The sequence below is a fragment of the Cyanistes caeruleus genome, chromosome 3 (assembly GCF_971803275.1).
Source record: "Cyanistes caeruleus chromosome 3, bCyaCae1.hap1.1, whole genome shotgun sequence".
In the NCBI taxonomy this organism is placed as follows: Eukaryota; Metazoa; Chordata; class Aves; order Passeriformes; family Paridae; genus Cyanistes; species Cyanistes caeruleus.
In genome coordinates, this window is record NC_141703.1 from 96,040,626 (window position 1) to 96,064,713 (window position 24,088).

General features: G+C 39.7%; 1 long non-coding RNA gene across 1 annotated transcript; it reads left to right on the forward strand.

Annotated features, from left to right (window-relative positions):
• Nucleotides 1–18,187: 18,187 nt before the first annotated feature.
• Nucleotides 18,188–23,667, forward strand: LOC147654374 (uncharacterized). The gene is made up of 4 exons (XR_015285070.1): nt 18,188–22,212; nt 22,342–22,479; nt 22,551–22,614; nt 23,436–23,667. It is a non-coding gene; the product is annotated as an uncharacterized LOC147654374 (long non-coding RNA).
• Nucleotides 23,668–24,088: the final 421 nt, after the last annotated feature.

A 24,088-nucleotide genomic window follows, 5' to 3' on the forward strand; every position in this document is an offset into this window, starting at 1 on the left:
CTGAAGGAGCTGGAGATATTTGGCCTGGAGAAGAGAGTGAGAAGTGACATAACAACAGCCTTCCATACTGTGAGAAGCCTACAAGGGAGATGGAGAAGGACTTTTCACAAGGGCATGGAGTGAAAGAACAATAGGAATGGCTTTAAACTAGAAGAGAATAGGCTTAGATTAGATATGAGGAAGAAACACTTTACTGAGAGGGTGATGAGGCATGGGATGGTCTTTGAGCGATCTGGTCTAATGAGGGTTGCCCAGAGAATTTGTGGAGCCTCCATTCTTGGAGATATTCCAACTGGACACAGTCCTGAGCAGCTGGCTCGAGGTCACCCTGCTTGAGCAGAGGGTTGGACTAGATGAACTCCAAAGATGCCTTCCAGCCTCATCTGTTCTGTGATTCTGTGGATCATCTCTGATAGCATAGAAATCTTTTGACTTTAGCCCTTAGTGTCCAGTATGAGCTGCTGAGGGAACTGCAGACACAATATTTTTATGCAGAACAAATCACTGACTCCTTCATGAGTGAAATCTCTGTGGAAATTCAGTGTCTCAAGTGAATTTGCCCCATTTGTGTCCTTTCAATATGCTTGATTTCAAGACTTGTCTGGTTTCAGTATAACTTTTCCCCTTTTGTTTCAACTATCCCTGGACAGAGCTGAAACTTCCTATACATCTTCCTGGAAAGTTTTTCTCAAGTCTTTTATTCAATAACTACAGAAATGTATTGTCAGATTACCCTTTTATTTATTATTCCTAGACTTATATAAGCCGCTGCTCATTATCATTTTTATTGAAAAATGCCTTAGTTTTCGCCTATCACTTTTCTCAGATTCACCTCTATTTATTTGTCCAATTTCCTGACATCTGACCTTATGACCTCTTAGAAAAATGCATTTATATTTTAATCTAGTTTTGTCCACTGATTTAGGATTTACAGCCTAAACTTAATTCAGCCTAGTAGTGTGCTGGGACTTTGCTTGCCTCTTTTGTCCATGGCCTCTGGGCTTAGAAAATGTTCAGGCTTTCAACATTAAATCAAACAAACTTTAAGAGAGGGAAAATGGCTACCTTTTTTTTTCCCCTGAAAGGTGAGTTGGGTTTCTGTCCTAACCTCTATTTCAATGCTTCATCCAAATAGCTCAGAAAAGAGAGGATTTGGAATTTCTTTGGCTTACTGACTAACTCTCTTACCTGTTGCAATCTGTAAGATAAATCTGAATCTCTGGAAGGTGGATGTAGGAAAGATTTCATCACTGTCTTTATTTCCTGTATTGCTAGCTCTATGATTAAATAACTTACAGATAGACTAATGACAGCACATTTTTTATATCTAAAATTAAACTTTGAGCTGAGAAAAATGAGATAACCCTTTCAACACAGGCATTGTGAACAAATAATGAAAAACTTTTTCTAATAACTAACTACTGGCAAATTGATCTTGCCATAAGTAAAGTATCAGCAAAACAAGCCCTTGGTGTTGTTCTGGTTTATTTTTTTCTGATGATTAATGTGGTTTTTGTTGGTTTTTTTCCTGTTTGATTCAGGTGTGAACATACACTGGGATGATTAATTAGGTGTCAATGGAACTATACTATTTACTTATTCTAGGGTAAAAATTTATGACTGAAACTCACAAGGCTTTTGAATAGGTACCTAACTTTCCAACTTATGAAAAACTGTTCCATCAAAGGCAATAAAAGTATCTGTTGGCTCAAAAGTTAGGTGTGCACTAACCTGTGTGGTGAATTGAGCCTTTTGCAGCTGCCTGACATTATTAACTACTGAGGACAGGCTCTGTTGTGTTGTATGGGCAGTAATATCCATGACACCTCCCAACAGCAGCAGCAGCAGCTGTGTGTGTCACTTGCTGTGCCCTTGAATTGGTGTTCAGTGACAAGCCATGTGCTCTCTGTGCTCTTTGTCCTCTGACTGTAACTCCATGCAGGTCCAGGTGGAAGGAGAAAGCAGATTTCACATGTTTACCAGGATAAAAAACCCCTGTTGGTTTGGGTTTGCACCTGAAACTCGGTAAAATGGTAGTCAGCATAGCCTCCTGAGTGACTGATGGTAAGAGGCTCCCTCTTTCCAGTGCTAATTATTGTCTTTCCTCAGAACAGAGTCCTACAGCAGGTTCATTGGCCACAGGGAAGTCAAAGCTCTGGAGAGAAGAGAAGCTGTGTCAGGGACAGGAAACAGCAGTGGAGCTGCTGAAGATTATCAGAAGTCATTACGTAAAGGGATTGAGATAGAATTACTATTAAGTGTAACATTTAAATATTAGTTTAGCAGAATTTAGCAGAAAAAGACAACATTTTTTAACAGTGTTAAAATGGCCTCTGCAAATTATGCAGGAAAGAAAGAGAATACAGTACCTGCTTGGAGACCTAGGCTGTCAGTGAGAAAATGAAGGTGAAATTGCAGGTTTGTTGAGTTTTGTATTGGCCTATTGAGGAAAATTAATATGTGAGAGAGTCACATCTAGTGCTGCTATGATAGGGAGTTCTTACCTGAAGGTAGGTCAGTAATTCTTAGCTGATGTGAATGGACTTTGAATTCACCTTTATCTACCCCTTCGTATAACTGCTTCCAGAAAACTCTGGCATGAGTTTTAAAAGTGGTAGAACTACTTCTAAGAAGAATCAAGGGATGAATGGCTTCAATTTCATCCTTCTCTTTGTAAGCAAATCAGAAGGCTCCTAAATGGGCACATTTCAGCTTCACTATATTGATGTACCACTATGTGACAATTGTGGAGCCTGCTGAGCGTGTTGTCATGACATGACAGCGCAGTCTTGCGAGGTTAAAGTGTCATGATGGCATGGAATATAATTAGGAGAAGACTTTCTTATTTTGCTGATCCATAGTTGAGGGGCTTCTAAATGAAAATGTGTCTAATTTCCTGTGTGCTTTCCAGCTGGAGGTATATATATGCTGGCACTGGCATTTGCATTCACCCCTGCAACTGGAACTGGTAGAATAATTCAAAAGGGATTTGTGAGTAAGTGTGTTGAGCTGATGTGCTCATTAGTGTCGTTATGTGGTATCAGGAAGCCTGGAAAGTACAGCAGCAAATGAAAACATGGCATGCAGCAATGTCACTTCTCCCTCAGCAGTTACACCCTGTCTCTGATAAAGGTCAGCACAATTTAGCTTGTTACCCACATTGCTAAAGTGCATATGTAATGGAGAAAAATGACACAAAATGACCCTTTACTTCTGTGTTACCCTTGTACTGTTTGAATCTATGCTTAATAGACAATTCCAAGTATTTAAGACTGTATTCAGAGATCTCCCACTAAGAACCCCAAACTGATTCTTTTAACATCCCTGCTTGAGTCCCATCTCCTACCTGAGCAGACTCACATCTGATGAATTTGGGATGCTGAACTTTGCTTAAATGTTGGGTATGGGAGAGAATGAAGGCTGTAGTGTTTAGGTTAGAGAGTGAAATTTACAGCAATTGTACTGACTTCCAGCTGAGGAGTAAACTAAACTCTTTGGTTTAGGGTTTTCACCCCACCTGGTTTGAGTACATCAACAATGCATTTAAACACCCTGATAAACAAAAGTGTGAAGGAGTGTGTCATGCCAAGGCAAATCTGCAGTCTTCTCTTGGAATGCTTTCAAAACAATGTCTGGAATATTTGAGCTCTCTCCTCCCTTACCTGCTAACTGTCATCTTAAAATTTTAAGCAATTCTCAGGAAAGACTGTTGCCCATCTAAACACTGGTTAATAGAACTACAAGATGATAATACAGGCTCTTCTGGCTCAGCGTGTTGATAAAAGTAAGTGCATGTTACATCAGTGTGCTGAGAGCCAGCAAACAGCAGTCACTGCTGTCCCAACTACTTTCTCATCCAGCTCATGCAATGAAGGCTGAAGGCATTCACAGAACATCTTCCAGTGGAGCCAATGTCCCCACCCCAGGGCTGTATTCTGAACTCTAGACCTGTTTCCATGACCAGTTTTTAACTCATTCTTGTAGCATTGATTCTTCTTATGTAATTATATTTTCTCCTGGCTTTTTTTTTTTTTCTTTCTTAAAAAACCCACAGTTATTACCAGTGTCTTAAAATGCTTTGGAATTACTTTTGGAGAACTGAAGACAAAATAATATATCAGTTATTTTTTGAATATGATATTTTAGATAATTTTTCCATTAATTTAATTTTCTGGACAAAGCTAAAATAACAATTTTGATTATTTATTTTATTTAGTAGAAATAATATAGATAATATATTTACTAGAATAATACATAGAATGTAGAGTATTCTGTAGTATCTTTTATCACAGCATACCCATACTCTACAAGTAATTGTATGTAATGAGTCTTGTAGAACCCCTTTGGGAGACCTAAAAGCAGATTTCAGAAGTTCTGAGCTGTGTTCCTGGCTTAGTAGTGTTTCTTGTGGTTACATTGCATCATGTGTTTGCACTCTAACCTGTTGGACCGATTTATGAAACAGATACAATACAGTGAAAATTGCATTAATATATATTGTTGGTTAAGGTGCTGTTGGCACACAAAGTTGGGCAGTTTCACTAAAATAAATGAGACTACAAAGGTTTACATCAGATCAAAACTAGGTCTCTGAAATGGGTAGAACATAGTGGATTGCATAATTCTGCATGTAGAAAACTTGCGGAAAAATAAATATTTTGGACTGTGCAGGGCAAAGAGAAATGTTTTCTACAGTTGGTTGATTCCTCTGCAATTCATGCAATGTGACAACACTCCTATTTACAAGTATTCAGCGTCAGTTTTGTACTAGCCCGTGTGTTCATATATTAAAGAAGGCTTTCTCCACATATTGTCAAACACATTAAACTTCTTAAAGACAAAGTGGAAAGAAAATCCATCTGCTTTTTAACACATTGTCTAATTGTTTCCGTGAAATTTCTTTTATGTCAGAAAGTATTTGACAAGATTTAAGCTTTCCCATTCTCATCAGCTTTGTGACTAATTACCTATTCTTTTTTTTCAGGTATTATCTTGTAGTTAACATTATAATGGCTTATAAAACCACACTGTGTTAGAATAGCCTACTACATAAAAAAGCATACAGTTTGCACATAAATAGGAAAAAAAAAAAGTTTGCATTGCTAAATCAACTTTTTTAACTCTATAATTTCAGTCTTCCCTGTGTAAAATACAATGAAAATTATGAGTTTATTTAAAGGTTAATATATAGTGAAATTGTCTGAAGAACAAAGGAAACTTTTTAGGACCTGACTTTAAACACATCAGTCCTAGAGTTTTGGTGCATATGTATCAGCTAAACAAAAAAATAAAATAAAAACCCAAAACCAAAGCAAAACCCACCACCACTACCACCAACAAAACCAAACAAAAAATCCCCAGCCACAGCAAAAAAGATTAATGGACACAAGAAATCAGGCTCACAGATAAGTAAGTGTGGTAGAGGTGTGCTGCTAAATGGAAAAGACAGCTTTGCAAAGCTCACGTAGACAGCTGTTGGTTAGAGGAATGCATCTCTCTGGAGTTTGTAAAAACAAAATTTGTCTGAATCAGCAGGTAAAACATGGTATGTGGATTGTGTAAGAATTTCAACAGGGAAACTTATTTTCCTCCTGGAGATTTTCCAACAATTTTAAACATTAGTATCAACCAAGAATTTTCTATTAATTCCAAGATAAAATCTTGCCAAGATAAAATTTTGACGGTGAAGATCTCGCCTTTCCCCAGTTTTGCAGCAAGGGGAGGGATGGCTCCTAAATCCTATTCAGCCTGCTCTGCTCCCAAAGTTCTGCTGTCTTATAGTTTGAAAATAGATTGTTTGAAAATTTCTGGAGAATAAAAATGTCTTTGGGGAATAAAGATGTTTAATTTTGAAACTGTACATCAGGAAAATACCATTTCTGCTCTAACCTAATAACTCTCTGGAAGTCACTAGTGGGTATTCCATAAGGTTTAATTTTTTTTACCAAGTTGTTAAAAGGGCAGGTCTCTGAAATATGGGATGATGAAATACTCAGCACTGTGGGCTCCCATGCTCTCTGAGCTTGGTGCTTGTCTAACTCAGTCTTTGTTGGTTTTAGTAATGAACTTTGGTTTAGTTTTCTAGAAGCAGAAAAGTCTGTCTTCATAGCTTTCAATCTTGCTCTCCAAAAATTTATGTGTGTGCTTATGCTGAGGTGAGAGAAATTCACAATTAAGAGGGAGAGATGATTCCCAAGCACAATTAATTCTTGGGAAAGAGGAGGATAAGGATACAGGGAAAAAAATTTCATCATAAACATCTCAAATACATTATCCTTGTCTTTTGCTGGTGAAAAATTTCACATGCTGGAAAAAAAAGCATTATTGCATTTTTTTCTGAATGTTTTGACCTACTTAGCCCGAAGCTCTGTGATTTTGATGGAAACAGCATACTGGGGAAAGAAAACCAGCCTTTTATATTCAATTCAAATCTCTTCATAGGCAATTTTTTCTTAAATTGCAGCTCCTAAGATACAGACAGCTCGTGAGTGTCTCTAGATGACAAAGTTCTGTGTTCTGTTTGGTTTCATACATTAGCATTGGAGGTCAGTGTTGGCCAGATGATGTAGGAAGACCCTGTGTGGTGAAATCAGAGGAGGTGGAATCATCATCACTGGGGCTGGAGGCAGCAATCTGTTAATTTTATTCCTATTTATAGAGTTCATTTTATTCCCATTTTGCTGTTATGGTGTTGTGTTTTGAATTTTGTGTGAGAATACTATTGGTAACACACTGATTGGTTCTTAGCTGTTGCTAAGTAATGTTTTACACCAGGTCAGGGACTTCTGAGCTTCTTGTGCCGCACCAGCGAGCAGCCTGGAGGGGCACAAGGAGCTGGGAGGGGACACAGCCAGCACAGGTGACACCAACCAAAGGGAGATTCTGGATCATTTGGTGCCCTACTCAGTAAATTAACTGTATGGAAAGCTGTACAGGGACCATGGCTTGGGAGCTAGCTGGGCATCGGTTGGAAAGTGGGGAAGAAATACATTGGACATCACCTGTTTTGTATATTCTAATTCTTTTATAGTTATTGTTACCACTATAATTTGCATCATTTTCTGTGTCATTAAACTGGGTGAGTGGCTGTATGGTGCTTTTTTACCAGCTGGGGTTAAACTATGTCAGGACCTGAAAAATTATAAAATTCAACTGTGTGAAGAAGGGATAAGATGGAGAGACTGTCCTTTGGCAAAAAACCTGAGGGATAGAGGTGCACCAGAGGGATTTGTGGCTGTTTTTACTGGCATGTGAAAATATGCCAAAAAAAAAAAAGTGACTTGGGCAATAGAATTCATTTATCCACATTTCTAAGTCAGCTATCATTAACCCAAGCCACATTTAAGGAATTAATATGAGTTAAGAATATCCCCAAAAGGCCATTTTGATGCAAACATCTTGTTTTCAGGATGGGTTGGATATTGGTATCTGGCCTTGGTGCCATGGAATATTCCAAAGCCCTTTTAACTCATACAGTAGTGCAGAAGGAGTATGTTTCCAGCTGGAAACCCACCATTCAGCAGTGACTGTGGGTGATCCCAACTCAGGTCAGCCACACCTAGAGCTGCTGAGAATTGTGTCACAGCTGTGTGACAATATCTGTCACCTTCATACCTTGGCTTAGCAGCTTCCCTTGCACCTTTACACTTTTTCAGTACAGCCAAAGACCACCACTATTGTATGGTAATGATATTGCACTCTCTAAGCTCTCTGTGTCTTTTCAAGTCTAATTTGCAAGGCCTGGAGAAATGAGTTGTGAGCTGATGGCTTCCAGTCAGCATTGCATATAGATTGTCACTTAAAAGGCTTAGCAATGTGATCACATTTGTTCAAGAGGATTGAGCTAGCATAGATATAAATACCATTTACTCTGAAAGAAGTTGGCTCCTCTGGATGAAATTCTTAAGAATCTGGTGACTTATCATCCCTTCAGTATAGAGGTCAAGCATGATTACTTTTTGCATCCGTGCATTTATTTGCAGTGCGGGGCATGATCTGTCAAATGGCTTTTCATACTTCTTCCCAGCTAAGAATGCAAGAATAAACTCAAAGTTGCTAACACATCTAAGAAAGCCATTAATAAGGCTAATTATATAATTGCAAATCAGAGTTCTTCTGAATCCTATTTGGATAAGTGTGTTGCTGATCAAGTCTTATAGACACAAGCAAGGTCAGAATGAGTTTCATTTCAATGAACAAATAAGATAAGCCTGTGAGAGAAAGGAGAAAGAAGAGGTACTCTTTCTTACTGCTGATAGGCAGTATTTTCCAGACATCAATGATGTATGTTCACTATTCTGTTACTGATTTCTGAAAGCCTTTCTAGCCTCAGTAAAGTAAACCATATTTAACAGCAGGTGTTGAAAGGTGAATGTGCCTTGGAAGTGAACAACATTCTTTGTAAATACAGTTTTCCTGCAGTACTCTGTGTTGCAGGGTTAGTCTTGTAGTGTACTTGAAGAACTAAATTTGATTCCTAGATTACTTCTGTGAAAAAAACCTGAGTGGTAAAAACCCTCTAATTCACTGTTTTGCTATAATGTATTATCTGAGGGTAGCTTATAGAAATTCAATTTTCTTTTAGATAATGTTAAATTAACTATTACTTTTTTATAGTAAGAAAAATAAAAATCCAGTACTGCTACTGTGCCATACAACATCCTATTTCTGTTTGTGGGGCATTCAGCTGTATCTTTTGCTTTTTTGCTGTCAAAATTAGATTATTTTCTCTGGTTCTAATATTAGTACTTGCTACAATTTTCTTGGCAGTATTCTGCTAAAAACAAAATTACTTTTTACAATATTATTTACTAATGTTGCTGTGTAATGTGTTTGCATAGCAAGGTTTTGGTACTGGGGGGGTATTTGGGGGGGGATTCTGGGAGGAGCTGCCAGAAGTGTCCCCCATGTCTGATGGAGCCAATGCCAGATGGCTCCACCGCTGGCAAAGGCTGAGCCGAGGGTGGTAACACCTTTGGGATAAATGCATTTAAGAAGGGGGAAAGAAAAGATGACTTCAGCAGGAGAAGCAGTGAGAATGTGTGACAGAAACAGACAGAAACCGAGGGCAGAGGAGAAGGAAGAGCAGGAGGTGCTGCAGTGGCAGAGATTCCCCTGCAGACCATGGTGAAGCAGCTCTGCCTCTGTAGCACATAGAGGACCCCGCACTGGGAGCATTTGGATACCTGAAGGAGGCTGTGACCGTGTGAAACCCATCCTGGAGCAGGCTTTTGGCAGGACCTGTGGCCCCATGGAGGGAAGAACACACACTGGAGCAGGCTTTTGCAGAATTTGTGGACCCAAGGAGAGAGGAGCCCACACAGGAGCAGGTTTGCTGGCAGGACTTGTGACCCTGCAGGGGATTTATGCTGGAGCACTCTGTTCCTGAGGGAACACACCATGGAAGTGTGCATGCTTCATGCTAGAGAAGTTTGTGAAGAACTGCAACCTGCAGGAAGAACTCATGTTGGAGAAGTCCATGGACAACTGTCTCCTGTGGTAGAGGCCCTGCCCTGGAGCAGAGGAAGAATGTAAGGAGTCCTCCTGCTGAGGATGAAAGATTAGCAGACATAGCATGATGAACTGACCACAGTCTCTATTTTCTGTCCCACTCTGCCACTGTGGGGGAGGAGAAAAAAAACCCAGCAGAAGAAAAGTTGAACTTAAGAAGAAAAGAGAGGTGTGGGAAAGGTATTTTAAGATTTGGTTTGATTTCTCATTATTCTGCTTGGATTTGATTGGTATTAATTTCCTCGAGTTTATTTTGTCTGTGTTTTGCTGAGAGATCTCTCCATATCCTAGTCTCAAGCCACAAATCTTTCTTTACATTTTCTCTCCCCTGTCCAGCTGATAAAGGGTAGTGAATAGAGCAGCTTTGGTGGTCATCTGGTGTCCAGCCAAAGTCAACCCACCACATGGTGATGTGCTTCAAAAGGTCACATTTAATAAGTGCAGCACTGTGCCTACTGAGGTAGTAGCATACTCATGTGCATAATCATGGCAAGGGTGAGATCCTTACAACAGAAAACATATGGCTTGAAGATTCAGCAAAAACATCATCTGAGACTGGGTATGTTTGATAAAAGAACTTTCCCATCTTCTCTGACTTTGTGATAGTAGTGGAAATATTTGAGTTACTGAATCATAAGGGTGGCAGGACTGAGTCATGAGTGTGTTTCTTTACTTGCATGATGCACCTTCAGCTGCAGTAGCTGTAGAGAAGTGAGGTAGTTCTTGCTTGGTCTCATGCCTTGTTTTGGGAGTGGAATGCATTTGGGAATGAATTATTTGGAATGAAGCCCAACACCATGGCGCTCACTGCAGACAGAGTCGTCTGCACAGACAGAGACACATCTGATATAGCTATTGGAATAGGACTGAATGTTTCTTAAATTAGACTAAAATGATCATAACAGCTTCCATTGTCACAGGCAGCTGCTCTGTCTGTGCTCAAAAAACAAACCAAAAAACCAAACAAAACCAAACTGGAAGTAAGCATAGCTGTCAGTATGGAATATTAAGACTATTTTCAGAGTTGCAGTGTCTTTAGTAGTATGGTAGCAATTTCTGAGGTGCTTGTGTTGTAAGATAATTAACTGCAAACTACACTGAGAAACAAATCAAGAGTGAAGCTTAAAATATGAACCAATCTGAATCTTAACCTGAAATTTTTCAAAGCTCTGACTTATAAACAGTTATGGGGACTTCAATCCACTGGTCAGGTTGCAATAGGCATCACCACCCCACCACCTCAAACCAGTATAAATCTGGTGTTTTTTATCTTGCTTAAGGTTTGTATTTTCAAATACAGTGCACTGTAGCAACTTTGATGAACAGAAAGACAGAGACAAAAGTGGTAAAAGTGGTAAAAAACTGCAGAAAAAGAATTACCATAATATCCTCTAGGATGTAAAAAGACACTGCGTGCAAGAGAAACTGCAGGATCTTAGCAGAGGGATGTTTTTGCAAACTGAGATAAGACCAGAGCAGCATGTAAAGAAACATGACATACATGCATTTAAACATATTTCTGTTTTGTAACATCACAAACACATTTTCTTCTAGCAACTGGTTGACTTTTGGGAGAGAAATGTGACTTTTAGGGTGTGTCAGTCAGGTAGGGGACAGAAAGAGAAGCACGATTTATCACCAAGTTGGGGAACCTCTAGAAGAAAGCGAAACACTTCTATTTTAATAGCTGAAAAAAGAGGAAAAAATGGGAGTAATTCTTCTAGTCACAAGTTTTTGGACTTTGGAGGAGAAGCAGCAGTGCTTATCACTACCACATGGAAACTCTTACAAAGAAAAAAAAAGTAAACTACCCATTTTATGGGTATTAAGTCAGCAATAGACACTCATCTGATGGGACAGTAACAAGTGCCATAAGCAAGATATATTTTGCCATTACTGTAAATTGGTTGTTATTCTAGATGGGAAAAATCTGTATGTAATGAATTCTGGGTGAATCCATATTGGCTGGGTTGCAGAGCCTTCTGGAGATCGAGGAACCAAGAAGGTGCTCTAAGAAAATGCTTTTTTTCTTGACATTGCAGCCTCAGGAATGGTGTTTTTTTCCCTTTGCACAGAATCATGTCAGAAAAGAGGAAAATAATTTTGACTGATTATAGTAATGCAAATTCTGTTAGCAGTATTGTTATCAGTAGATCACCACAGCCTTTAAACCTGATTCTGATACTTAAAAATAAAATAAAACAAGTTACATTAAGAAGAATAAAGAGATTAAAATTCCAAGAGTAGAGAAAACAGCTGTTAGGGGAGTTGTTCAGGGGCTAGTAAATTGAGAGCTTGATTATATACACCCACACATACATATCTTGAGACTATGCTATTTTCTTCCTATATTTTTGAAACTTCCTATATTTTGAAACTATATTTTATATTTTGAATAGCAAATTCATTAATGTTCACTGGAATCCTACTAATGGGAAGAGGCAGTACATGCTTTTCCTAGATTTAAACCAGCTTTGGAAGCAGGTTAGTGTTCTATGTATCTGTGGCAGGAGGTGATGGTTTTATGTATTTTTAAAGAAATGGTAATATTTGTTTTCTTCAGATTAACTTGAATTTTGTTTCTCTAGCAAGGGACATCAAAGATGTGTAGCTAGTGACCTTGTGGAAGCAGCTTTTTTCTACAGTCCTGCTTGAGTGGGGTTTTTAGTTGAGGCTGCCCTTCAATTATAACAAAAAGAAATAGATAATTAATATAAACTTGCTCCGTTTCCTATTCAACCAAATAACAGGTTTATTTATTTTACCTAGTTGGTACTTATTAAAGCACATTCCCATTCCCTAAGCCTCTGGGTTCATTTACATCTTTAGAAACATAATTAAACTTCAGTCATCCATAGCTGTCTGTCCACATTTGAAATTGCCAGAAGACAGGCATTAGATTAATAACTTCCAACAAGGGTATCAGAGGGGAAGCTGACATCATTCTTGAGATGGACTTTGTCTTGAGCATGGAGACTTCTCTATGCTAAAGTCCAGCAGGGAGTCTCTGTTGGCCGGGAGGAGGATATAAAGGGTGACAAAAATGTTATTTTGAGTTTCCAGGCATAAGTGTTAACTTTGCAAGTCTCAGATTTCGGTTGCCAGCTGGACACTTCAGAATGGTCTGATTTTTAGAGAATATGTGGGAGGCACTCTTTAAAAATCAAGATCCTTTAATGTTCTGCAAAACAGATACTTTGAAATAGAATTACTTGGTGTGATTTAAAGAAAATTTGAACCACACATTTGTAGGATTCTTGCTTGTTTGTTCTTTTCTGCATAAATAGTGTGTTTCATTTCCCTCCAGCATTTATTGAATGAAGAATTCATTAATTTATTTAAATGTTGAAATTGAATAAATAAAAATATTATATCTAGATATCTAAAAAATACATATGCACTGTATAGCAACACGGGCTGCCATTTTTAAATAATGTGTTACACAGAAAAGGGAATAAAATTAAACCCTTTCCCTATTTCCTCAATGGCTGTTTTGTAGAGCATGTATTGCACTGCTTCTCTCTTTTTTCCTTGTTCTCTTTTCCCCATTTTCTTTATTCATCTTTTTTCCTTTTTTCCTTTTGTATTTTGTGTCATTCCTCCTAATTTCCTGCCTTAATCTCTCTCCTTCAGCCGAGCTTTGTTTTTCTTTTTCCAGTGCTCCAAATTTCTGTTCCGCTCCACCAAAGACTCTCAGGGCTGATGCCTGTGTGTCCCTCCTACATCCCTTGACTCTGGCTATTCCTCTGCTTTTTTATACTCTTCCTTCTACATCTTCTTCCTGTTTTCCTGAGCAGTCTTCCTACTGTTTTTTCTCTCCTGTTTTCATCTATGTGTTAACACACACATGAAAAATTTCCTATTGTGACAAAAATCCAGTCTCAATTCTGGCTTCTGCTTTTGGCCTCAGCAATGGATTTCTGGGGGAAAACCTCTGGCCTGTCCTGTTGGAAATGGTTTCTGGCAAAAAGGTGTGAAACAGTCAGAACAGGCCAGAGAGTGATTGTCATCAGGTACAGTACAGAAGGATGTGACCAAACCCACGAGAGAAAGGGGCTCTGCAGGAAGAAGTTCCTCTGAGACCTGTCTGACATCAAGCAAATAGAAAGGGGATGTTTAACAGAAGCAAGAGGTCTTCTGGGACCTCATCCAGCCCTTGCTCTTAATGATAAAAAAAAATCTTGATTATATCTCAAAATACAGGCAATATTGGTTATTTTAAAAGATCAGGCATGTCTTAGGAACAACAACAAAAAAAGACCTATGTGGTTCACACAGTATAAATCAAATCATGGTTGAATAACTTTTTGTTTTATTAATGACATGTAATTAACTGCCAATCACTGAATTTTACACACAGGACAGCACTGGCTATACAAAAAAATAAACCAGAATAGCACACTTCCAAAATAATAATAAACACCTATAAATTTCTAACCATCCTTCTGAAGGAATCCTAAAAAAAAAAAAAAAAGCTAAGTTTCCTCTCACCTTGAAGAGTTAGACATATTCTCCCAGCCAGCTGGTCCATACACAGTGCCAGTGGATTGTGAGGGCACTCACAGGTTCCTCTGCTCACACACACACACCTTGTGCTGGGGATGCTGCTCTCCACAGCCTGCCAACCCAGCTGCTGTGAGAGCACCCTGGCACTCATCCGTGGCTCCTGAGGTGTGGGCTCCTGCAAGCTGCACCCAGTAGTGCCAATCCAGAGGCTGGATGTGTGGGATGGATGGGAAGGCTGCTCTGTGAGGCCTGGGCAGAGGTGACCCTGCTGGCTGGCAGCTCCTGTCTCTGCCAGACTGGGTTTTGTCCAGCCCTCTGTTTCCACTCCAGCATCTTTGCTCCATGTTACATATCTTCCCATTTATTGCTTTTCAGGTTGTTTTCTGTATCAAAAGTCAGTGTAATTCCCTGGTAGCTTTTTAATCTGGATGATGGCCATCTTCCTCTTTAACCCCTTTCTCAGAAGCAACAGGATTAAGGACAAAGAATATACATCAGAACATTGTTCCGCCCACACTGACCAGCTTTGCTAGCAAATAGGATTAAATAGCTTGGGTAGTATCCCTGTAGTGTGTCACATCATCTTGCTCTGGGCTAGCTTTTGAGACTGTCACATTATTCTGTGTAAACAAGCAGATATAGGAAACTCTTGCAAACAAGAAAGCAAAAATGAATAAAAAGCTCCCCATGAGGAATGCCTGTGAATAAGGGCTAAAAACACCTTGGCTCTCAGGGGAAAGCCTGCAGCATTGCTCTATAGTTTGCAAGGAAAGCCAGTCTGAGCTTTTTTGCAGATGAGGTCTCTATTGAATCTTACCGTGGTTTTTCAGCTGTGTAACCCATTACCCTGCCAGATATTTTTGCGTTTCTGGAAGACTTCCCAGAAGAGGGCATGTGCCTGCATTTCAGCCTGGCATCTTAATTCAAACCCTCTTTCCCTCCAGAGTGTCTGTCTTAAAGGTAAATAAGGATCAGGGTGATGTTAATTACCAACAGTTACTGGCTGAAGATGAAAATATGTGTGGGGACAGGTTTGAATGCGGAGAAAACAGCAGCAGTACCTTGAAAGATACAAAGAATCATCAGACCTCTTTTGCCAAAGCTGTAACTTGGCATTAGTGAAGTGTAGCACTAGATAAGATTGAGTTATATATCTATATTTATATCTATCTAGATCTAGATCTAGATCTAGATCTAATCTAGATCTGTCTATATCAGTTTATGATTTTTTAAAATACTTTTACCAGCTAGGCAATTATACTAAAGTCTATAACTGTTGCTAAACAAACACCCTTAATTTTCAAATGGCTACTGTTCTATATTTAACATTTGCAAAGGGAAGAAAGGCAAGGTCTGACCCCTGAATAGAATTCCTGCTTGATAAAAATGACTGTTTAGGAATTCACCTAAACTTTCCAGAAAATAGACATTTGGTAGAAATGAAGAATAATTAAAGTCAAATGAAAATTAGAAGTTTATATGCTCAGGAAAACCAAAAAGAAAGCAAAAATCAGACCTTTTATTTAGTCCCATAGTTCGCCATTATTAGTAACACTGTGAATAGCAGGAAAAAAATGGGAAATTAGAAAAAATAAGCATATCTGAGGGGGGTGGAATTTTTGCAGGGAAAAAAACCCCCAGCAATCTAGCTATTCTTTGTAGTTCTCTTTGTTCTCTTCGAGGAGCAGACCAGGGAAACTTGGAAAATACTTTGGCTGAGAAAGGTGAGGAATTTTACAATGACAAAAGTTGTACAAGCTTGAAAGAAGTTTTAAAAGATTAGAGCTTACATACGTACATATGTACAGAAAAGGCATCTTGCACGGGAATTCAATGACAAAACAAGTGAATTGTCAGTGAATTGCTGAAACCTGCAAAACAAGATAAAGTCAGAGGTCATCTGGAAGCTGAAGAGATCCCCAGGAGAGGCATGGATAAAGATGTTGAGGGTACCTAGTGACTGGAGTGGAAAGTAGATGCTTTCTAAACTGAATTCTGCAGTTCACTGAAGTCTGAAACGTCAGAAGTTGTCACTCAAAAGGGAGAACTGGGGCTGCTGAGATAAGATCTAGTCATCCTTGAAAGGAACAGGGCCAGCCAACTAAAGGAATGAAGATGTGTTTGAATTGGATCAGCTGTGCAACCAGCAGTAGAGGCAGTGAGCAAATGTTGACAAATTCCATATGTTCAGCTTTTCAGGTAAGGTAGCTTCATCCTAGAATCTGGACAGCAGCAACAACTGATGAATTTCAAAATGTTTTTGAGAGAGTGAATTAGGCTGATTTTGAAGAGATTTCTGGCATTCTGCTTTTCTTCTTTTTTTTTCTTTTTTTTTTCCCATCAGTCACAAATGCCAGAAAAAATGTGGATTAAATTCCCAGAAAATAAATAACTAATTATCCCAGCAGAAGATTAATGGCAGGCTATATGGTGGGAAAAGATTCTGGAAAGAATTCACATATATGCAATGCAGACTGCTTATGTACCACAGGGCAGTCCTGTATTTATTGAATGTATATTACACTTGTGAAATTAATTAGGTGGATAATTTAAAACATTTAAATGCCAAGAAATTTTGCTATTTCATTATGAAATTTAGATATTTCATTGAAAATGACAGGGGAAACCTCAAGAAAAATGGTTAAATATCTTTTCAAATTTTTCCTCAAAACATGACTAGTTTGTAATTGCCTCCAGTTATTTCATATGCACGCATTTGTTTCCACATATATGCACCAATACAGACACATATATATAAATGATACCTCAAAATCATCTATATCTGATTTTTTTTTAATTCTTTGGTAGAGAAGAGGTAATTTGTCCACACCAAAACATGTTGCCTTGGTGTAGAAAAATATATTTAGACACAAGTGGTTTTACTACAAGAGTGTGTGGCTGCTTTGCTGCCATAATGACCAGAGGTAACTGAGCAGCTCTGCAGCAGGTCCTACACCTTTTCATCAGAGGTGAACAGAGGGAATGGAGTGATACCCTGATTTCTAATAGGAATGGGGGAAACAACTCATGCCTGTGAGCTCCACAGGGCATTTCTGGGTCTAATAGCTGGCTTGAAGGCATGGAAGTATCCCAGATAATGGCACATTAGTATGGCACAGTGCACAAGCTAACGAGCCTTGCCTCTTGGGGGAATCATTAAGCTGAGGGTAGCGCTATTTTGACATGAGTACTTTGCTCCCAGTGTCATAGTTAACTCAATGATGCTGGCTTGTTGGGAGGGAGTGAAGTCCCTGAACCATCCTATATTGCTACATGGAGTGCACTGGCTTGCAGTACCTCTAGTTCTGATGTTCAGGTACTCTAAATTAGGTTAAATTAAATTTTTACCAAATTAAGTTAAATTAAATTTCTTCTGAAATTTTCTGGTTTTATGCATTGGATCCAGTTTCTAGTCAAGTCAATGGGTCATGCCATGGAATTCTCTGAGTTTTCTATCAGCCTTCAGACATTTTCACGTAAGAGAAATAACAACAAAGTGGGGGAAGGAGGAAAAGGAAACTTAGACCAGCCCCTGGCTTGCCACATTAGGAAATTTAGACAGATACTGCAATAGGAACACGCTGTCTTATCTTCAAAGGGAAAACGGAGTCAAGGCTCAGTTATGACAATCTATGCAGAGAGAGCTGCAGGGCTAGTTAGATGATGAGAGACTGATTTTCATGAAGTAAGATATACCAGCTGACAAGAACACAGAATCGTTTTAGAAAGCAGTGCAAAATGTGCTGTTTTTTTCAGACATTTCCTTCTAGCCATACAGGGATGGGAAGGACATCCTACAGAAAAGGATGTTAGCCTTAGTTCTCAAGAGATCCCACCTGAATTTCTTGTTCTGCCACAAACTTTTTACAAAATCTTGAGCAAATCTCTTTTTGCTAAATCCACAAAGGTTGTTTTTCCTAGTGCCAGTTCCAGTCCCTTGCTTGCACTGATCTCCAATCCATAACATTTTTAATCACTGGATGCTGGGCACTTTCTGAAGAGCAAAATAGAGGAGCACCCATACGGATTAGACTTTCAGTTTTCTTTTGTTTCAATGCCTCCCAAATAAGGAAAGGAAGTGCTGAGAAATTTTCCTGTTATTCAGGCTAGCTTTAAACATGGGAGCTCTGGACAATGGTTGCAATGCTCTACTTTTTGGTTGGTATTTTTGGTTTTTTTGCTGAAGGAGGGTTTAGTGCAAAGTTTTTTTCCAGTTGCTCTTTTTATGTGTTGCAACAGCAAGACTGTTATGGTGCAATGATAATAAGTGCATTTAAAGAATGTGAGACTACATGGGTAGAGAAGGAAAGCAGCTGCTTTTCTGCCTAAAAGTAGCAAAACCACAGAGGTGGTAGAGGGCCAGTTCTGAATAACTGAATCCCAAGGATATTTTGTGTTGCACAGCACTGTGTCACAGCCTGCCCACCCGGGCTGCCTCACTCTGAGGGGAGGCAGCTGTTCCCTAACAAGCCCTGTTGTGAGTGCTACACTGATGTGGCTGCAGAGATGCTTAGAACTGGCTTTACTGATGCAGAGCCAGGCTGGGATCTCTGTCGTGTGCAGTGTACATGAAGATGCTCAGAGGTAACACACGATGGGCAGGTCAGCGTCAGACGCAGGCTCAGCAGATCCATGATGACTTAAGGCAACGTTTCATTACTTTGAAGCAATTATATTTTTGTTGGACAACTGGTCTCTAAACCCTCATTATAAGGCTCCTCTACCCACTAAAGGGTCGAGGAACTGCTTTGTAAATAGAGGCAGACAGGTCCTTGGCTGTATAAATGAGTGCATCTCCCTTTAAATCAATGAAGCTATTCTAGTACACTCAAGGTGAGGGTCTGACTCAAAGACTAATGAAAGAGTCATTGTCTTGGTGACACCAAGAGTGAGATTTTTCTAAGGCTCTCAACATTAGTCTGACTCTGTGCCTGTTTCCTCTGAAAGTAAAAGACTTATTAAATTCAGAGGGAATAGATGCCGAGCTGAAGGCTGAGAAATCCCATCCCTCGGACCAAGAGTGCCACGGGCTGCGCTCTGGTGAGAGCTGACTGAGCGTGAAGGTCGGACAGTTTGGTGCAGCACTTGTTGCTCAGCTGAGAAAAAGTTGAAAAACCCTGGTCCAATCAAAAATCAGGAGAGGAAAGCCAAAACAGACAGGATAACCCAAAAGCAGCATATTTCTACTGCATCCCCAAGTGCTGAAAGCTACAATACCTTAGATTCTCCCAGGACTCCAAGATGTAGTGTCTCACCAATCTCAGAGTAGCTTTTTTGGATATACATTTCCATGAGGATTTCAGGAATTGTTTGAGGCCAAGCTGTTGTGTGTTGTGTGACTAAAAGCATGTGAGCAGGGGGAGAGGGGGCTTGTTTTGAGAAGGGCAGTAGGATGGTGTCACTGAAATGCTCAGTATCTTTGCTGATCCATGGCAGAATCAGAAAATATCGGATTAATTGACCTTCACTGTCCTTGCTGGATTGGACCTAATGACAAACAGATGCCAGTGCAATATAAAGAATTGAATTAAAGAAAAAATTTTCAAGCAAAGGGGCCAAAAATAGTTCTTAAGCAACCCTCCTGTCAGACAACCTTTTGTGTAATGGTGGGAAAAAAGAAATTTAAGTTCTTAAATAAACTTCTAATGGAGTAGGGAATGGGTTAATGTAACTGGAGAAGATAAATGTCAGGATAATTTTTTAAGTGCTTTATCTGCTAATAGCACTGAGCCCAAAACAGCACTGATGTGTTAATGCAACTTGATCAAGCTGATTATATAGCAGCATAAAGACATTTTGCTTATCTGCTGGCCTCATCATCATTCATTTTCAGTATGTTTGAACTGACTACACTACACATCAGTAGTTATGTTCTATATGCAGTAAAATTACCACATTACATGTTTGCAATGATATACGTATAAATATTTGCTTCCTGAGGACAGGAAGCTTTCCATCATTCCTTGGCTGTGCAAGTGCTTTCACTGAGAAAAGAGTTTCACACAGGAAGCATTTCATTTATTGCAACTATCCTTTTTGAATCAAATAGTTATGGTTAATTCAGCAGCGAGCAGATTCTTGACAAGAACGTGAGGTTATCCCTCAGTAACAGTTACTTACCTCAGCTGGCTTCAAAGCAGGCTTCATGAAAGAATAAGGGTTCATTTTTCTGACTAAGGGTCGCAAAATGTAGATCTTAGATAATCTTGACCCATGGTTCACAGGCAACATGCTGTCCGTAGGAACTTTTCCATTACTCACAACCCTAGGGAATATAAATGTTCCAACTTAATCTGGCAGGGAGAGAGAAATACCATATTGTCTGCAAAATGCTTCTGTGTTGTGGCTGGTGCGCCAGAAATGGGAACTGTACCCATGTGGAAATGGGCTAAGGCAGGGTGTAATTTTTAGCTCTACTGTGGAAGCAGCTCCCTGGGTGTCTGGGGTTCTCTGCTGCACAGACAATCGTGCTGGCACAGACAGTCATTTAGGAGGCCATCCTTAAATGCTGTAATTTAGGGGAGCACACTCTGCATGCTGTATTTAATAGAAAGCAGATGAATCCCTCTACACTCTCAACAGCATAGACCAGCTTAGCTTACTGATTGAAACTTTAAGTATTGCCTCTAAATGTAATATTTCTATAACGTCTCTGTTTGCATTGATAGTAAAATGATAAAAGGGAGGAGGAAAAGAAACCATCATTAAAAACTTAGGGAAAAACACAGAAAGTACTGTGTGAGGTAGGAAACTTTTAATGTTAGCATTCATATCACAACACATGCAGTGCCAGTTCTTTTTAATTATCAAAAACCAGAAAATATAAGCATGGGGGGAAATATGAAGCTGGAAGTAGACATGATGAGAGAAATAATGTCTAAATTATTCTTATTTTTGTAATTTCTCTTTTGGCATATTTCTCATAGCAGAGAACATAATTTTCATTGGTTTTTAAAGTTTCACTAATTGTTTTATTTGCTTTGTTCCGATCCTGGAGAAATTTGGTAATCCTAACACCACTGCACAGCTCACCAACAGTAGGCCCAAAATGGAAAAAGCATCTTATAATAAGATGTTGTCTTCACACCAAGAGACATTTTGTGGTAGTAAATAGCACTTTTTAGAATAAAGCAATTAAAAATATGCAAGTACACTCAGCAAACAGATGGTGTTTAGAAAGAGCTGGATTCCCTTTTCATAGCTCTAGCTCAAAATATTTGATTCAAAAGTTCACAAAGTTTTTTTCTTCTAATCCCTTAGTAAGCTATACTGATCTTGAAGGTTATCTGTCACCTCAGCTTGAACACAGGCTTTCATTTCTTGAGTATGATCTTACTTGCAATTGGACCATATATAATACCAGATATTCTGTTCTATTAAAAAAGGGAAGAAAAAAAAAAAAAGAAAGAAAAAACCCCACAGGAAATTGTACTCTAATAGTCTCAATATGCCAGTGGGATGTTTCTACAAGAAATTACAAAAGGAAATACACCTGATGAACTCAACTTGCTTGTGGGAGGTTATTTTTATTGGAAAAATGGAAAAAATTAAGCATCAGTTCAGATTTGAAAAGTTTGTTCCCAGTGAAAAATAAGTGCAGCAAAATCCAGGCAGATTTGCCAACGGGAAATTTTAAATATTCATTCCTGTTCCTTTATCCTATTCCATTAATGGGACAGAAGTTTGTCTGTGCTCAGTAACTCTAACAGGACTGAGTCATGGAGGGACAGGCAACAAAACAGGTCAGTACTGGCTTGGATGGAAGAGCTGCCTTCTTTGTAGAGATGAGCACTATGATAGCCAAGATTGCAGCGTTGGGAAGTGCATGGGGAGGCTGAGATGATGGTGCTGATCTGAAGGAGTGAATGCAGGCCCAGGTTTGGCAGTGTCTGTATCCATGTGTGGTTGTGTGTTGTATGCTAGGCTATGGTTCTGAGTCACAGATGCCTCAAGGGGGCCATGAAGTGTCCTAGCATGGGGCAGTGAGAACAGGTCTGCGAAGGTCCTTGTCTCTTTGGGGAAATTGCCAAGCAATTATTTTAACTGAAGTTGGTTACCTTGTGCCTTCTGGCCATTTACATGGCACATAGGTTTTCCTGTGAATATTGAAGGTGCTGCTTGCATGCCTTGTCTCTACTTAGTGAGGTCACAGTGCTCCCAGTGCCACCTTCAGAGCCAAGCCCAGAGCAGCCCTCGGTATGGAGTTAGCCAGGAGAGCACAGCTCAGGATATGTGCACTGCCCCTGGGCCTGCAAGCCTTTCCAGAAGCTGTTCTGGGTACTCCTGCCTTCCCAGTGACTCTCTTCTCTTCTCTTCTCTCTTCAGGGCTCCCTGAAGGAAGCTGCTGCCATGGGCCAGCCCTGTCCCAGGGCCTGCAGCTGCTCTGTCACACCACGTCCCTGAGCTCCAGTTTGCTCACATGCAGTGTGTGCTTGATGTGACACCACAGCCCAACCAGGGCAGGTAAATCCTCTTGCTAAGAGGACTGACCATATTAATGCCACTGTCTGGAAGCTGATCTCCTCTTCTGACAGCGTCAAGCCCTGCTTTGCTGTACTTGCACTGGAAAATCAGCATCTATGGCCATCAGGCCCTAAGGTGTGCATCCTCCTCAGGTTACCTCCATTAAGAGAGATGAATCTGTGGCCTTGCAGCCCTGCTGAGCCCTGTTCCCACTCTGTTACTCACAGGCAGGATGCTTTGGCCAAGGACACTGTTGGCCAGTAACTAATCCAAGGCTGTCTGGTGGCCCTTGTGTGGCTCACAGCCACATGCTGAGTCACCCACCGAGCACCAGGCCTACTGCCAGCTACTGCCACACAGGTGCACTCAGCACACGAGGCTTCTGCACATCAGCCATGGCTAAAACTTGCTCACATGCACTCTCCTCTCTGACTGACTCCCTCAGCCATCGCACAATTTCCTTCCAGTCCTGACTGGGAGCTGTGCTAGAGCATGTTGAGCAGGCAATTGTCCTGCCCGTGTGCTCTGTGCACAAGCACACAGGCAGAGAATGATCCTCTGACATTTTAACTAGGAAAATATGAGAGGGGGAGAGAGAGGAAAGGAAAGAAAAAGAGATGGAGTGAGACAGAGAAGAAAAGAAAGGCAGGCAGAAGGGAATAGGAAGAGATAAAGAGAGGAAATATGAGAGAGAAGTGCCATGACATACACATAAGCCCAAGGTTTTCTGGGAGGGACCTAAGGGACCAGTACTGCAGATGATGAAATGTCACTCTGGCAGAAGAAAATGTTTGTGGACATTATTATTTTTGCACTGACATTCTGGAAGAGAGAAAAAGACAATCTCTCCATCTATTGGTACCCATCACTAGAGAAAGTTTTAAGAGTACTTGTTTCTTCCATGGTCTCTTCTGTGTAAGTTTGAAATTTGGTTGGTTCATTTGTTTTTTTTTCAGAAAAAGATACACTCTCCCCTCCTGTTAGTTCATCTGTCTTGAAATTTTTAACAGCCAGCAGAATTACTACAGCACCCAAGATGCAATATGGTGTTTATTTTGCAGACTCTTCACAGTAGCTACATAACTTCACCACAGAACTGGGTTCACAGGCCTGAACAGAAACAAAATATAAACTGTCTTCATGTACCCGAAGATATTATGACAGAATAAAAATAGTTTGTTGCTAAAACACAAGTTTAATGTTTTTCTAGTGTACTTTAAAAAGAAGTTCTGATTATAAAGAAAGCAAATAGTTTTATGTACAGTGATGTATTCTTTGAATGTTCTTTGAAAACTCTACTATTCTAGCATGAAAGATGTTCAGAGAACAATTTTTACTGTGATTGGCACAACTCTGTTGCCTTTTACTGATAATTTTTGTCACAGAAGCCAACCAGAAGTCCAGAATATTTTCTTTCCTAGACTGAGGAGATATAGAAAGATGTACCAACTGCATATGCCAACAAAATACTGTACTCTGTGACTGTCAAAACTGGATCAATTACACTCAATATTCTTTTCTACTGATGGGTTCCTAGGACACAAATATACATATGATACTTAAGGATAAATTATTTGAAAATGGAATTAGCAGTACACAGAGCCACAAA